We start from the raw sequence: 14968 nt of genomic DNA on the forward strand, positions 1-14968 counted from the left end.
TTAATTAATTAATTAATTAATATAGGCTGTGCCATGTGGGATCTTTTAGCCACACGCAGACTTCTTAGTTGCGGCATGTGAACTCCTAGTTGCAGCATGCATGCGAGATCTAGTTCCCCAACCAGGGATCAAACCCGGGCGCCCTGCACTGGGAGTGCAGAGTCTTACCCACTCGACCACCAGGGAAGTCCCCTCACATATACTTTAAATCATCTCTAGATTGCTTATACTACCTAATACAACATAAATGCTATGTAAACAGTTGCTGGTGTGCAGCAAATTCAAGTTTTGCTTTTTGGAACCTTCTGGAGATTTTTTCCCCCCAAATATTTTCAATCTGTGGTTGACTGAATCTGTAGTAGAAAACCTGCAGATACAGAGGGCTGACTAGTTTATTAAGTGCCTTTTGAATGGCATGCATTGTTCTAAATGTTTTATATGTGTTAATTTATTTCATTCTTGTAATTCTGTGGGATAAGTGCTATTATTTACAGGTGAGAACACTAAGGTACAGAGAAGTAAGTCACTCCTCCAACACGATTATTCAGCTGGAAGGTGGCAGAGCTGGGATTTGAACCCAGGCAGCACATTAACTCCAGAGTCTATGCTCCAATCTAGTATACTATTATGAACTTTCCAGAAATGAAAGTTCAGTAACAAGCCATGTATTTTTCTGTACTGGTAATTCAAATGGATCTCAATTATATTTTATTTTAAATATTTGCCTCCATATTTTAAAATCACTTTTAAGAGTTATAGTGGACATTTTGTCTCCTTGGCAACCCTTATCACCATCCTCGTTCCTAATCCATAACCATATTTTGATGAATGGATCCCATCCCTACCTCCAGGACTATACACTTAACTGTCTGGCTTAAGAAAATCACATCGTATGTCCTCCTGGACACAATGGTTCAGGATTGGGCAGATGACCTAGGCGGTCCACTCATGGTGAATTTCAGGTTTCCTGTTCAGTTATGCTGGGAAAGAAGCATTCCTAAATATTTACCTAAACTGTTACAAGGATTCAGCTGACACCATAGAAGATACAATGGAGAATCAGCAATAAACTGGGTCCTTGAAGATACAATTGAGTCATTGTACCTATTCACCCTGAAATCCATCCAACCTCAGAACAGTTAGTTATGAGAGCCAATAATACACCCTATTTATAGCTCAAACCGGTTTGAACTGAATATTTTATTTCATGAAAAATAAAGCATCCTAACTGTTTGATACAAGGGATTAAATTTTTCTTTCTAGATGTCATCTTGCATTTCTAAGCAACGGAAAAGATAGACTAATCTGTATATTGTCAACTGTTATAAAATTTGGACACAGCAAATAATACCTGATGGAATTTCAGGAAAAAGGCATTTTGTTCCACTATGGGTTACGAAATCTTATTTTAACTTAAAGCAGAAGGAAAATCTACAAAAATGTGAAACCCTTCAAGAAAAAACAAATGTACAAAATATCTACATAATTCTTCACTCATAGGCATTTTATCTTTTTGAAATGTATTTCAAGATCAAAATTTAAAGCTTCAAACATAAACGTAACTATACTTCATAAAAATAATCCATCTATTTTATTAGGATTGGTACCATAGTAAGTGTTTTTGGAAGAGTGAATACAAAGGATCTGTGTAGTTACTTAGCATGGATTAAAATTACTGGAACTGGGGAGAATGAAAACCATAATTTTATGTCTCACATCATTATGAAAATACTTTGAAAAGTTCCAGTTATATATTATATTTTGCTCTTTTAAAAATCAGTTTCACTACTACATGATAATAGGAAACAGGTTAAGTATGTGGTACTGGCTTCAGTAGACAGTATATTAAGAAAATGGATATAGTAGGTAAAGATCGAAATGAAAAAGTACATTTTGCTTCAAATAACTGTAAATACTTGAGCACTTAATAATGCAGTTCTCCACTGGGAGTGGCATCAATCTCATTTGGAAGTGGCTAGGCAGTTTTGATTGTTCCAAGGCTGGGAAGCACTTTAGGCATATAGCAGGCGGGGACCAGAAATGCTAACCTTCCTGTAATGCACGGGACAGTCCCACACAACAAAAATTGTCCTGTTCAAAATGCCAATAGAGCCCCTACTAAGAAACACCAGAACACAGAAAGGATAGCAGAAATGTGCATAACAAAAACTGAATACCAGCACTAAATGCCAGCATCTGTTTCGCATTAACTTTGCAGAAAATATGTACTATAGGAACTCTGGCAAAGGAGAAATAATGGAGAAGATGAACTACCATGTGTACTTTCACAGATGTCTAGGAAATATGAAAGGGGAAGACATTCAAGGATTAAGAATATAACCAGCCTGGGTACATTTAGTTGAATACATTAGGAAATACATATACATACAATATAATATATAACTGGAACTTTTCAAAGTATTTTCATAATGATGTGAGACATAGAATTATGGTTTTCATTCTCCCCAGTTTCAGGTGGGGACAACTATGAAGATCCACTATTTGGTATGGATCCCTTAGAGGAACAGGAACGTATTCTGCTTAAAGTATGACTCTATCTCAACTCCCTGGCATGGCAATGTAAGGTCCTGCAAGGCCCAGCCCCAGTGGTGCTCTCTCTAGTCTTATCCCCTACCACTTCCCAACTCCCACCCTAGTTTCTAGATATACCAGACTACTTACATTGTCTTCAATTTGCTACTCTTTTTGCATCTGATATTCTCACCATAGACTATCCTTCCCTCTGTCTGGATAAAACCCTAGACTTAAAAACTCCTCCTTGTCCTTCAATAATTTGCTCAAATTCTATCTTCTCTTGGGAGGACTTTCCAGTCCCCAGCTCTTGAGGAATAACACTTCCCCAAGGCTGGGGCACTGAGCCCTCCTTTGTGCTCCCACAACGCTCCATGTATCTTCCATTAGAGCATTCACCACACTACGTTATGAGTTTGCTGTCTTGTTTTCCCACTGAACTACTTGAGAAGAAGGACAGTGACTTACTGGCATATAAGTCAGTGGTTTTCAGGTAGAGATAAACATCAGAATCACCTAGTGCCTTTTTTTTTTTTAAATTAAAGACAAATTATTTTAGAGCCCTTTAGGTGCACAGCAAAATAAAGAGGAAGGTACAGATTTCCCATATATCCTCTGCCCCTACATATGCACAGCCTCTTCTGGTTCTTTTATAATGTAAAGATACCTAAGCTCTACCCTAGGCTCAATGACTTAGGAATTCTGTTGGTCGGGCCCAGGTATCTGCATTTTGAAATTATCCCAGTTAATTCTGATGTATACTCTAGATTGAAAACCACAAAACTGGCACATTATTGTCCGCATCTTACAAATAAGGCAATGGGCACAGAGAGGTAAATAACTTGCCAAGAAAACTCCCTTACACATAAAAATTAAATTAAATTTTGTCATGTTTAATACAAAATAAACATTTGAAAATTATTAAATATATTATTATTCCTCTTTTAAAAAGTAAAGACACTGAGGAAGACCCTTCATTATTTTGGGTAATGAGAAATACTTGAAAGAGATGTTTCCAACTGCCTGAAAAGTAGCAATTTCAAATGGCGGGGGGATAAAGAAAGGAAGGTAATTTTAGGGCATGGAATAGAGTACAACACTTGAGAGCTTCAGGCAGTCCGTCCAAAGCCACATGAGATGACAGATTACACCTACTGGCAGTTCTGCCTATGACCAGTGAAGGTATCTCTGAGCTAATGACTCCTGTGGGTACAAGAAGCATTAAAAGATTCTGAGCAGGTGACCATCATACTAAAAACATGCTTTAGGAAGATGTATCTGGCATCAATGTGTAAGAGTGACTGAGGTGAGAAGACACTGAAGACAGGGAGAGCTCTCAGAAGTTCCCCAATAGTCCCAGGTGAGACAAGCTGGGCCTGCATGGGAGAAGACAGCTGATAGTTGCTGCGGTGAAGGAAGTGGAAAGGGACTCATTACTGAGGCATATCATGAAGAAGCAGACTCGGTGACTGAGGAAGGACTTCCCTAACTGAACCAGTATGGGGACCCTGATATGATCAAGAATGTTTGGTTTCCATTTGTATGAATGCTGGGTAACTGTTGCTGTGGAAAGATATACCCTCTGTGATGCTGTGGCATAAGAACCTCCTTCTTACCACTGCCTACATGGCCCCAGTAAGGGAATACCTGATTGACTGAGGAACCATTAGAAAACCAGTGTGAAAGAATAGAAGTGTTAAGTCCTTGCTGTTGCTTTGAAATTTTTTCATCAGACTGTATCAAAGCAGTTATTGGAGAGAAACCATAGAGCTAATCATTTTAAATTAGTTAACAAGTTTGTACTGAGCACCTATTACGTAATCCCCCCAAATCGACCTCTCTCACCATGACCACAACTGCTAAATCCATTTCATTTTCCTTTGCTCTTTTCTAAAGTTAGTTTGCAACAAAGTACAAACCTATACTACTTATAAGACACCATACCCCCCCAAAAAAACCAAATCCACAAAAACAAAACCAAAAAACCTGTTGTTTAAGAAATGTATTGCCACATAATCATTTAAAGAAAAAAGTGCTACTGACATTAATACAGAGGTGGATAGGTATATCATCGCAATAAAATTTGAATGCTGTAATTTTATCCAAAGAACAAAAAGTAATTAAAAAAATTTTTTTTATTTAAGTAGAGTTGATTTACAATGCTGTGCTGATCTCTGCTGTACAGCAAAGTGACTCAGTTACACACATACAGACATTCTTACAAAAAGTAATTTTAAGAATCTATAAAAGGTTATTTCTTTACAAGAGAGACATCTAGTGGCTAGCTTCTAAAATAGGACTGGAGCTCAAATAGCAATTCACACTGTTGTTTAATAACGGGCACACTTCCACTATCTTAATACTCTAAGTTTAAGAGAGACCCCTAGACAGAGAGCCTAAGAACTCTGGGCCGAAAGGAAGATAGCAACTCAGTTCTAAGCTGACAGTTGTAAAGGAATGAAGAAGGACTGGGCTGCTTCGAAATGAGGGCCGAGGTCATGTGGAGACAAACTGCCAGAAGACAAAGGTCAAAAGTTGGGTCCATTCCTAGGGAATGGGAGGTTAGACCACACAAGAGAGTACATGCCTGGAGTTAAGCTAAAGATATTATTGGGGAGGAGTCTCTCAATCTAATTCTTTTTTCCAAATGACAAGTCAAAATATATTCCCCCTCACTGCTGAATCCTCAGGTCCAAATAGCCAGGAAAATAAAACGAGAGACTTAGGCAACCAAACGAGATGTGATATTCAAACACAACCAAGATAATCTCCAGGTTTGCTATCCATGGCTTTCTGTAGCAAAACACTAAAACACAACTGAAAAGATGCAGCCATGGATAAAAACATGGAATTTTATATGACAGTATCAGAATACTTTTCAAAGACTATTGAATATATTTACAACTCAAAATGTATAATGGTCCTGCCCACATCCATCAATGTCTTTTAAAATTATTATTTAAAAAATTCATTTATTTATTCTTAAAATAAGTATTATATGCACATGGTCTAAAATTCAAAAAAGGTACAAAAGGGCACGTAATTCCCATCCCTGTCCCCCTCTACCCAATTTCCCTCCCTTAAGATAACTACTATTAATAGTTTAATATAAGTATATACGGATATAACCTTTACTTTTCACACAATGGTAGCACACAATGAACATAGTTCTGTATCTATCTTTATTCACTTAGTATTTCTGGCAACCATTCCAATATTCATACATTTAGAGCTGCTGAATTTTTTTCCCATTTTAAAGGCGTACCATAATTTATTTAACCAGTCCACTATTGATGGATATTTAGATTCATACTACTCTTTTGCTATTACAAACAATGTTGCACCATATGTATGGTTATATATATCAGATAAATTCCTAAAAGTAGAATTGTTAGGTGAACAAGTAATTATCATGCCTTCCTGATCCATCTATCTTCGACAACTGACCTTCCCTTTGTTTGGGGCCACTACTTATTTTAGGCAATTAGGGCAACTTGGCGGAGAAGATCATCTGAAAACTCTCTCAAGGCACACAATAAGAAATCCTGGAGAAATACAGCAAACATACTGAGCTCATCAAAAAGTATGAAAAATTTTCAGGGGCCAAAAGGAAGCAGGAACTAAAAACCATAGTGGAATGTGGAAGCTATACCTGCTCTGGAGGCCTTTGCTTCCAAGTAATCAAGAGGCTTGGTAACGAAAAGGCTTATGTTTCAACAGCCACTGCGGGACATGAGACAAGATACTGATCTCACATAAGCTGGAGACCTCAAACTGAGATCACTGCATAAAACTATGCAGTTAAAGAGTGAACCAGAAAAATTCTGCCAACCAGCAAAGGGAGACAATGAGGAAACCTGTCCACCTCAGCTTGAGGTCTAAGGAGAGAGAAAGGTATAGGAGGTGGGGGAAAGGTTTCAATTGAGAATGAATAAGTATGGACTCCTCAAATAGGTTTGGGGTTCAAATTATTATCAGTAGTATAGTCTGATAAACTTCAGACTAAGAAATTAAAGAGGGTCCTGGATTGGTGCGATGGGTATCTGGCATAAGCAAATGCATACCACCTCCTACATGAACTTGAGTTCATAATTACATTTTAGAAAAAAACAAGGAAACAAGCCATCAAAATGAAGTCAGCAGAAACAGCAGACAGCAGTAACAAATTTCCAAGAAATTCAGACAGAATTATTTACACAAATAACAAACGCACTAAATTACTGAATAAAATGGGAGGTTAAAACATGAGAAAGGAATACATTCTACCTAAAAGACCAGGTAGATTTGGGAAAGGAACAGAACTTCAAGAAATGAAAAGTGTAACTGAAACACAAACAAAAAGCCCACTCAGTACATGGGCTAAATATCAGATTAATTAGACACAGCTAAGGAGGGAAAGTGACTTGGTTGATACACCTGAATGAATTACCCAGAATGTAGGTAAGACCGACAAAGAAATAAAAAATTAAGATAATGTATTAGAATTTTCCAGAATTATGCAGAAAGCAGAGCAAATCCAAAGGAAGATAAATCACCCCAAAGACAAAAGTGAAGAACTTAAAAGCAATTGACATAGAAAGATTGTATAAAACATCAGTGTTCTCAATAATGGCAAAAGAAGTAAGAAAACAGTGGAATAAATAAACTGAAGTACTAAAATAAATGTCAACTTGAGATACTTCATATTCAGCTAAACTATCATTCAAAAGTAAGGGTGACCTATATGATTCATATATATGAAATTTTAAAACAGGCAAAATTCATCTTCAGGGTGAAAATTAGAATAGGTTATCTGAGGAGGAGAGGAGATAACTAGGAAAAACCTTTCTTGGGTGATGGTAGTATTTTATATATTTACAGGGACTGGGTTATACTGGTATATGCATTTGTCAAAACTCAACAAATATACACTTAAGATTTGTGCATTTTATTGCCTGTAAATTTTACATCAATAGGAAACGTGAGCTTCATATCTTTCAGACAACTATTTAAACTCCAACATTATTTTTTAACTGAACATACTCAATATCATGGATGTCATTCCATGACAATACATCTGTATCTAACTGTGTTTGTTTAATGGTTGCATAGAATTCCACTGTATGAAGGCATCATTATTAACTTAGCTCAGCCCAGTACTGAGGGCTACTCGAAGCTGTTGCCAGTTTTTACACTATTAAAAACAATGTTGCAATAGATATACATGTACATATATCTGTGAACTGTACTAATACATTTGAGGCTAAATTCCTTGAGTAGGCAGGTATAACATTTTTAGAAATATTGTCTTCTAAAATGACACCTAAGTTTTACTCTCAAGAACAGTGGAAGAAGAAAATGGTCTGGCTAGCTCATACCTTCATTATATCAGATATTGTTAATATATGCTTGTCAGACACATATTGTGTGTGTATGTATATGTATACATCTTTCTATGACCATCTATTCTTATCCTTTGCCCCTTTTCCTAATTAGTTACTAGTCTTTTTATTAATGCGTAAGCACTGTCATATATGTTTTAAGATTTTTTTTGGAAGCGGGTCTGGTAGTCTTGATTTTATTATGGTCTTTTTTGGCCAATTTTTAAAAAAAAATTATGTAAATTTAGTTTTTTTCTTTTATGGCTTTGGATGGGATGTTCCTCTCATCAAAATTATGAAAATATTCCCATATTTTAAATTTCATTTTAAGTTTAAGATTTTACTAACATAATGTTGTAGGTCACTTATTCTTCAAAAATAAACTTATTCATAGAAAAAGAGATCAGATTTCTGGTTACCAGAGAGAGGGGAGGAGGGGGAATTGGACAAAGGTAGTCAAAAGGTACAAACTTCCAGTTATAAGATAAATAAATACTAGGGATGTAATATACAACATGGTAAATATAATCAAGATTGTTGTGTGTTATGTATGAAAGTTGTTCAAAGAGTAAATCCCAAGCACTCTCATCACAAGAAAAAAATTTTTTTTCTATTTCTTTAATTTTGTATCTATGAGATGACGGATGTTCATGAAATTTATTGTGATAATCACTTCATGATATATGTAAATCAAACGACTATGCTGTACACCTTACACTTATACAGTGCTGTATGTCAATTATATCTCAATAAAACGGGAAGAAAAAGATTTTAATTCCACCTGGAAGTTCCAGTAAAAAAACTGTCAAATGGGGCTTCCCTGGTGGCGCAGTGGTTGAGAGTCTGCCTGCCGATGCAGGGGACACGGGTTCGTGCCCCGGTCCGGGAAGATCCCACATGCCGCAGAGTGGCTAGGCCCATGAGCCATGGCCGCTGACCCTGCATGTCCGGAGCCTGTGCTCTGCAACGGGAGAGGCCACAGCAGTGAGATGCATGTGTACCGTAAAAAAAAAAAAAAAAAACAAAAAAAAACTGTCAAATGGCAAACAGTCTCAACCCCATTTATTGAATAAGTCATTCTCTGTATTAATTTGAAATACTATCTGATCATATACTAGAGTGCCAAATAGCCTCATGTCTATTCTCTGTTATCTGAACTAACTGTTCATTTCTACATCAACACCATAAAACTTTATTAAAATTTCATACATTTTAATGAGTCCAGCCTTATTACTTTCTTTTCCCAGGTTCTCCTGGTGCTTCTCCCATGTTTACTCTTGCAAATGAACTTAAGTCATTTTTATCATGAATCCTTTCCTTCTCCAAAAAAAAAATTTAAAAATCCGAAATCAAAACCAAACAAAATCCCATTAATATTTTCATTGGGATATCAGATTTAAAGATCATTCATTTAAGAAATAAAAGTTATTTCTATAATATTGAGTCTCTTAATAACATGGTCCTTTCCCCCCATTTGTTCAACTCTTTTAAGCCATTCAGTAGAATTTAAGTTTTCTTCATAGAGATCTTTCATATTTCTTTCAATAGTTTTTGATTAACATTGGGTGAAAGTAAACATCAAGTTACATGCCCCACGTAAGAGATGAGGCAGAGAAGTTACCTTTGAAAGAGTCACAATTTAAAAGAAGTAGTTTGGGATCTGCTATAAAATAAGTAGGGGAGCCTTATATTGCACACATTTCCTTACTAAGCTCCTCTATTTTTAACAGAGAATGTCTTTTCCGTATTGGCTCAACTTATTCTTAATATAAGCATCCCTTAACTTTTCTTTGTTCATTAAAGTTATCCATTATGACATTCCAGCAAATTCACCAGTCCTCTAAAATTTGTTGCTACTGATATTAAATACACTTTTGACATCACAGGCTGGTTAGTGTTATATCCCACTTTGACTATAAAATGAAAATTATGGTTCCTAGTCTTAGAAAAATTCACATATCACATAATTTTGCATATGATTTTAAGAGATTTGAAGTCATACTGGTCAAAAACTCCTACCATAAAGGATGCCTGGCTTAAAATGAACCTATGATTCTAAGGTACCTAATGCACTTGCTACCACACAACCTGCTGTTAGTCCTACAGAGGTAATTCAAGCAGAATGTGCTTTAGTCACACTTCATATGGGGCTATTTAATTGTTTTTAAAAAACGTTTTATTTTCAAGTAATTTCAAACTTTACAGAAAAGTTACAAAAACACCACAAAGAATTCTTCACTCAGAATGCTCAAAAGTTACCACTGGAACATTTAATTTTTTTTTAACATCTTTATTGGAGTATAATTGCTTTATAATGTTGTGTTAGTTTCTGCTGTATAACAAAGTGAATCAGCTGTATGTATACATATATCCCCATATCTCCTCCCTCTTGCGTCTCCCTCCCACCCTCCCTATCCCACCCCTCTAGGTGGTCACAAAGCACTGAGCTGATCTCCCTGTGCAATGCAGCTGCTTCCCACTAGCTATCTACTTTACATTTAGTAGTGTATATATGTCAGTGCTACTCTCTCACTTCGTCCCACTTCCCCTTCCCCGTGTCCTCAAGTCCATTCTCTACGTCTGCGTCTTTATTCCTGTCCTGCCACTAGGTTCATCAGAACCATTTTTTCTTTTTTTTTTTAGGTTCCATATATATGTGTTAGCATACGGTATTTGTTTTTCTCTTTCCGACTTACTTCACTCTGTATGACAGACTCTAGGTCCGTCCACCTCACTACAAATAACTCAATTTCATTTCTTTTTATGGCTGAGTAATATTCCATTGCATATATGTGCCACATCTTCTTTATCCATTCATCTGTCGATGGACACTTAAGTTGCTTCCATGTCCTGGCTATTGTAAATAGTGCTGCAATGAACATTGTGGAACATTTAATTTTTAAGAACTTCAATTTGAGTTTTTGTGTATACTGTAGCTCAAGCTGCTTAAACAAACAAAGGAATAATTTAATACCTAGGGAGTAATTATCTTAGTACAGGACCAAGATTGCATACGAACAATTCCAAACGCTGAATCTCTGAAATTGAAAAATTTTCATAACTCCTCCAGCAGCAGAAACCTGACTGATCTCATTTACAGTCATTATTTTCCCATTAAAATGTAAACATATGTAGGTTTCACTGCAGAAATAGTATTGTTTGATTATATAATGCTGCCCCAGACCTACTAGGGATGAATATAATATAGTAAACGTAACATATCCTCAAAGATTTCCAGTAAGAGAATGCAGATCGTTTATTATCATTGCACATTATCTACTAAGTGCCAGGTATTAATTTAGGTATTATTTCATTTACTCCCCTCAACAACCCAGTAAATTCGCTCTTGCCTGAGGTCACCTAACGTGAACCATAGGTAGAGGCAATATTCAAATTCAGGTTTACCTCAGTCAAAACCTTAACCACTTTTGAAAGTTTAAAAAAGCATTGAAAACAAGTCTCTTAAAAACACAATACTGGCGATGTGGGAGGTAAAAATAATTCTTTGATAAGATGTAGCATCCTCTTCTTCCCTCCTTCCAGCAAATAACACTACGATCATCTAAAATTTTTATCGTTTTCACATGAATGTCTGAGAAAACACAGATATCACAAAAAAGGTACTTCTAAATGCCTTTCTTCACTTTCCCCCCCTAAGAGTTAAGTACAGGACCATATATACCATATATATTTATCTTGCTACTTATATATCACCTTTTAGCAATTAAAATTTTCTGCAATCCTGATCTTGCCAAACATCAAGTTCAATAAGTATGTCTTCCGTATTCATCTAAATCAGTGGCTCTCAAATTTTGCCTCTCCCCACTGCCCCCATCCCAGGGGATGTGTGTGTGTGTGTGTGTGTGTGTGTGTGTGTGTGTGTGTGTGTGACCAAAATCTAGTCAGTAGAAGCCAGGGATGCTGCTAAACATCCTATAATACACACGCCAGCCACTCACGACAAAGAACTCTGTGGCTCAAAACATCACAGTGCCAAGATAAGAAATCATGATCTAAATCACTGATGAAAATGCTGAACAAGAATGAACAAAATATAGGAACACACTAAAGAGATTTCCAAGCTATCAACCAACTAAGCAGAATATTCTAAGTATGGCTATCAACTAACAGGGAATTCACCTTAATGCTTTACTATTCATCAAACATCCAAACACAGACATTTTAAATTCAGTTCGTGGCATTTTCCATTTATAAATAATAATGGGCAATTTAACAAAGAACAAATAGAAAAATTTTGTTCCATAGATTTCAATTATTTATTTCACCAAAATAGTTATAAGAATGAAAGATCATCTTACTACCACAGATTGGATTAAGTCAAACTTCACTCTTGAATTTTAAGATAGTATTCTGAAACATGTGGCCAAATATTCCATATCTAAGTAGCAATTAAATAAAATCAAATTAAAACAAAATATCATTTCCACTTTCCAAAATAGCAACAAAATTTTTTAAAAAAAGAGACAACTCAGTGCTAGTGAGACGTTTAAACAGGTATTCTCATTTACTACAAATGGAAATGAAAACTGGCTTATCCCTAGTTTATTATTACTAGCCCTACTTTATAGATGAGGAAACTGAAGCAGAAAAAGTTAGGTGGCTTAGCTTAACATCACATGGCTAGGAAGCAGCTGGTTAGAAATCTGAACCCAGGCAGCCTAGCTCCAGTTTGTGCTCTTAACTACTCCATTTTACTGTCTCTATGTTTTATAGAATTTTTTTTACAACTCTTTAAAATGCATCAAAAATGACTGGAAGACAAAATTAAGGGTGAAAAGACTGGTGAAAACATTTACAATGCATGCAACAGATCAAGATGAGATATAAGCAGGCACATTAAATGAAAAAATTCAACTGTTTAACGTCTAATCAGATATGCAAAAAAGTCTAATAATATTCAATTAAAGTGCAGTATAACTAAAATAGGCACTCATACATTTTTGTGGAAGGTACGAAGTGGTACTTTTTTGGGGAGGACAATTTGGAGTTTCCTTCAAAAGTATAAATGCATGTAGTCTCTGACCCAGTAATTCCACTTTCTAGGAATTGATCATACAGAAAAAGTCACATAAGCACACAAAACAATTTATTCAAGGATGTTTATAACAGCATTATTTGTAATAATTAAAATCTAGAAATTAGCTAAAAATGTTCATGAATATAGGAATAAATAAATTAGGATATAGTCATAGTTGAAATATACTACTTAAACAAAGTGAGGTAGATTTGCATTAACAAGTAAGATGTCCATAATATACTGTTAAATAGAAAAAAGCTAGCTGTAGAAAAAAGTGTGTGCCTTTATTCACATAGATGAATAATGTTTAACTTGAGAGTCATGTAACTTTTTATACTTTTATATAAGTATTTAATATTATGTTTTACTTTATTAATTGAAAAAAGGACACATGATTAGAAGAAAACATAAAATATTATCAGTGGTTGTCTCTGCGTAGTGGAATTAAAGGTGCTATTTTTCCTTTAATTTTTTTTATGATGAGGATGTATTACTTTTACAATTGCTACTATATGCTGATTCCTTCCTACACTCCAGTTAGTGTCTAGGTAAATTAATACACTAAGGTCACAACTACACAGTAGCTATCATTAGCTCCATTTTACAGATGTGAAAGCAGCTAAGAAATTGACTCTAAAGTCTACTGTGTACTATGTTGCTAAGCTCCGCATGGGAAGACACTAAAAATATAAGAAAATCAAGCCCAAATCATTGTAAATTCATGAGTAAAAGGCATAATGCAAGAAGAGTCCAATTTGCCATTTCAGAGATCTGAGGTGTTCCAAAATAACAGTGTAAATTTGTGTTCTAAGCCCAGAAAATACACCAAATGTAGTATTCTTGGAAAAAACTTCCCACATACATTCATGTGTCTAAAGACCCCAAAATTAAAATTTTGAGGCTATATTAGTAGTAAAACCATTCTGAATGGTTTCTTTCATAAAACAGGAATACATTTTATATTTCAGACAGCACAAACCAGTTATCTTAAATTTCAAACAAATTATGTCTATTTCTAAATATGTCAGTTTCAAAATACACAAAAGAATCATCTCATATTTGATAAATGCAAAGTATTACTTTACTCCTAGAAACCAACTAAAAAAAGGGAAAACCACCTTTACAAATATTTGTCTTGAAACATATAAAATAAGTGGATAACACCATTCTCTAATAATATAATATCTTCTGAAAAGATGGAAGGTTTATTAGAATAATTCTGATCATTCTGACTCTTCAATTTATGTAGTAAAATTGTGAGGGAACCTTACAGTTTACCTAGTACAACCCCCACCATTATGCCGATGGAGCCCGGAGAAAAGAAGTAATTTGCTCAAGGCCTCACAGTTACTAAGAGGCTGAAGCGGGGAGGACTCACTCAGGTTTTTTGACTCTAAATCCAGAATGTTGACTTTTGAAAGGTATTATCCAATAATTTAGTGGGCTAGTTATAGTACTTTGGGATACTGTTCTTTTCTGTACTACTGGGGCCTTTTTGAACCAGCACTTTTCAGAGAGCAGGAAACTCATCTCTAATGTATTATCTGTATTCACAGATTCACTACAGACTAAATGTTTTCCAAGTTCCCCTTCTTCTCCATCACTGGCTCTCAAATGAAATTCTATTTGGAATCCCAAAGTAAAAGGATTATAAAAGCCAAGCTGCTCTGGTTAAAAATATGCAGGAATTCTGCTTTGACTTATTGCTTTGTACTTGAAGCTTCTGAAATACTTTCACGGTATCTTAGATCTCAGAGAGAAGGACAGACATGTACACACACTCTCTTCTCTCTCTCTCCATCTCTCACCACATACACACACACACACCCCAAACCCAAACTGTTATTAAAGTCACATGACATAAAATTAGCATAAGTTCCTAAATGTTTATTTCCAATTTGTGCAATCATCTTGTCCTGTACCAATAACAAACACCTCACAGACCACACTTTAAGTAGCAATGTTCTATAGTAAACCAAACCTTAAAAGATGTTCCTAATCAAATCAGAACATCTGATATACTAAGAAAGAAGTCAGA

At 35.5% G+C, this 14968-nt stretch overlaps 1 protein-coding gene across 1 annotated transcript in view; it reads right to left on the reverse strand.

Moving 5' to 3' along the window:
* The window catches only part of ZNHIT6 (zinc finger HIT-type containing 6), a 54670-nt gene that overhangs the window by 29422 nt on the left and 10280 nt on the right, over positions 1 to 14968 (reverse strand). The window lies entirely within an intron of this gene.

The sequence above is a fragment of the Pseudorca crassidens genome, chromosome 2, assembly GCF_039906515.1.
Source record: "Pseudorca crassidens isolate mPseCra1 chromosome 2, mPseCra1.hap1, whole genome shotgun sequence".
Taxonomy (NCBI): Eukaryota; Metazoa; Chordata; class Mammalia; order Artiodactyla; family Delphinidae; genus Pseudorca; species Pseudorca crassidens.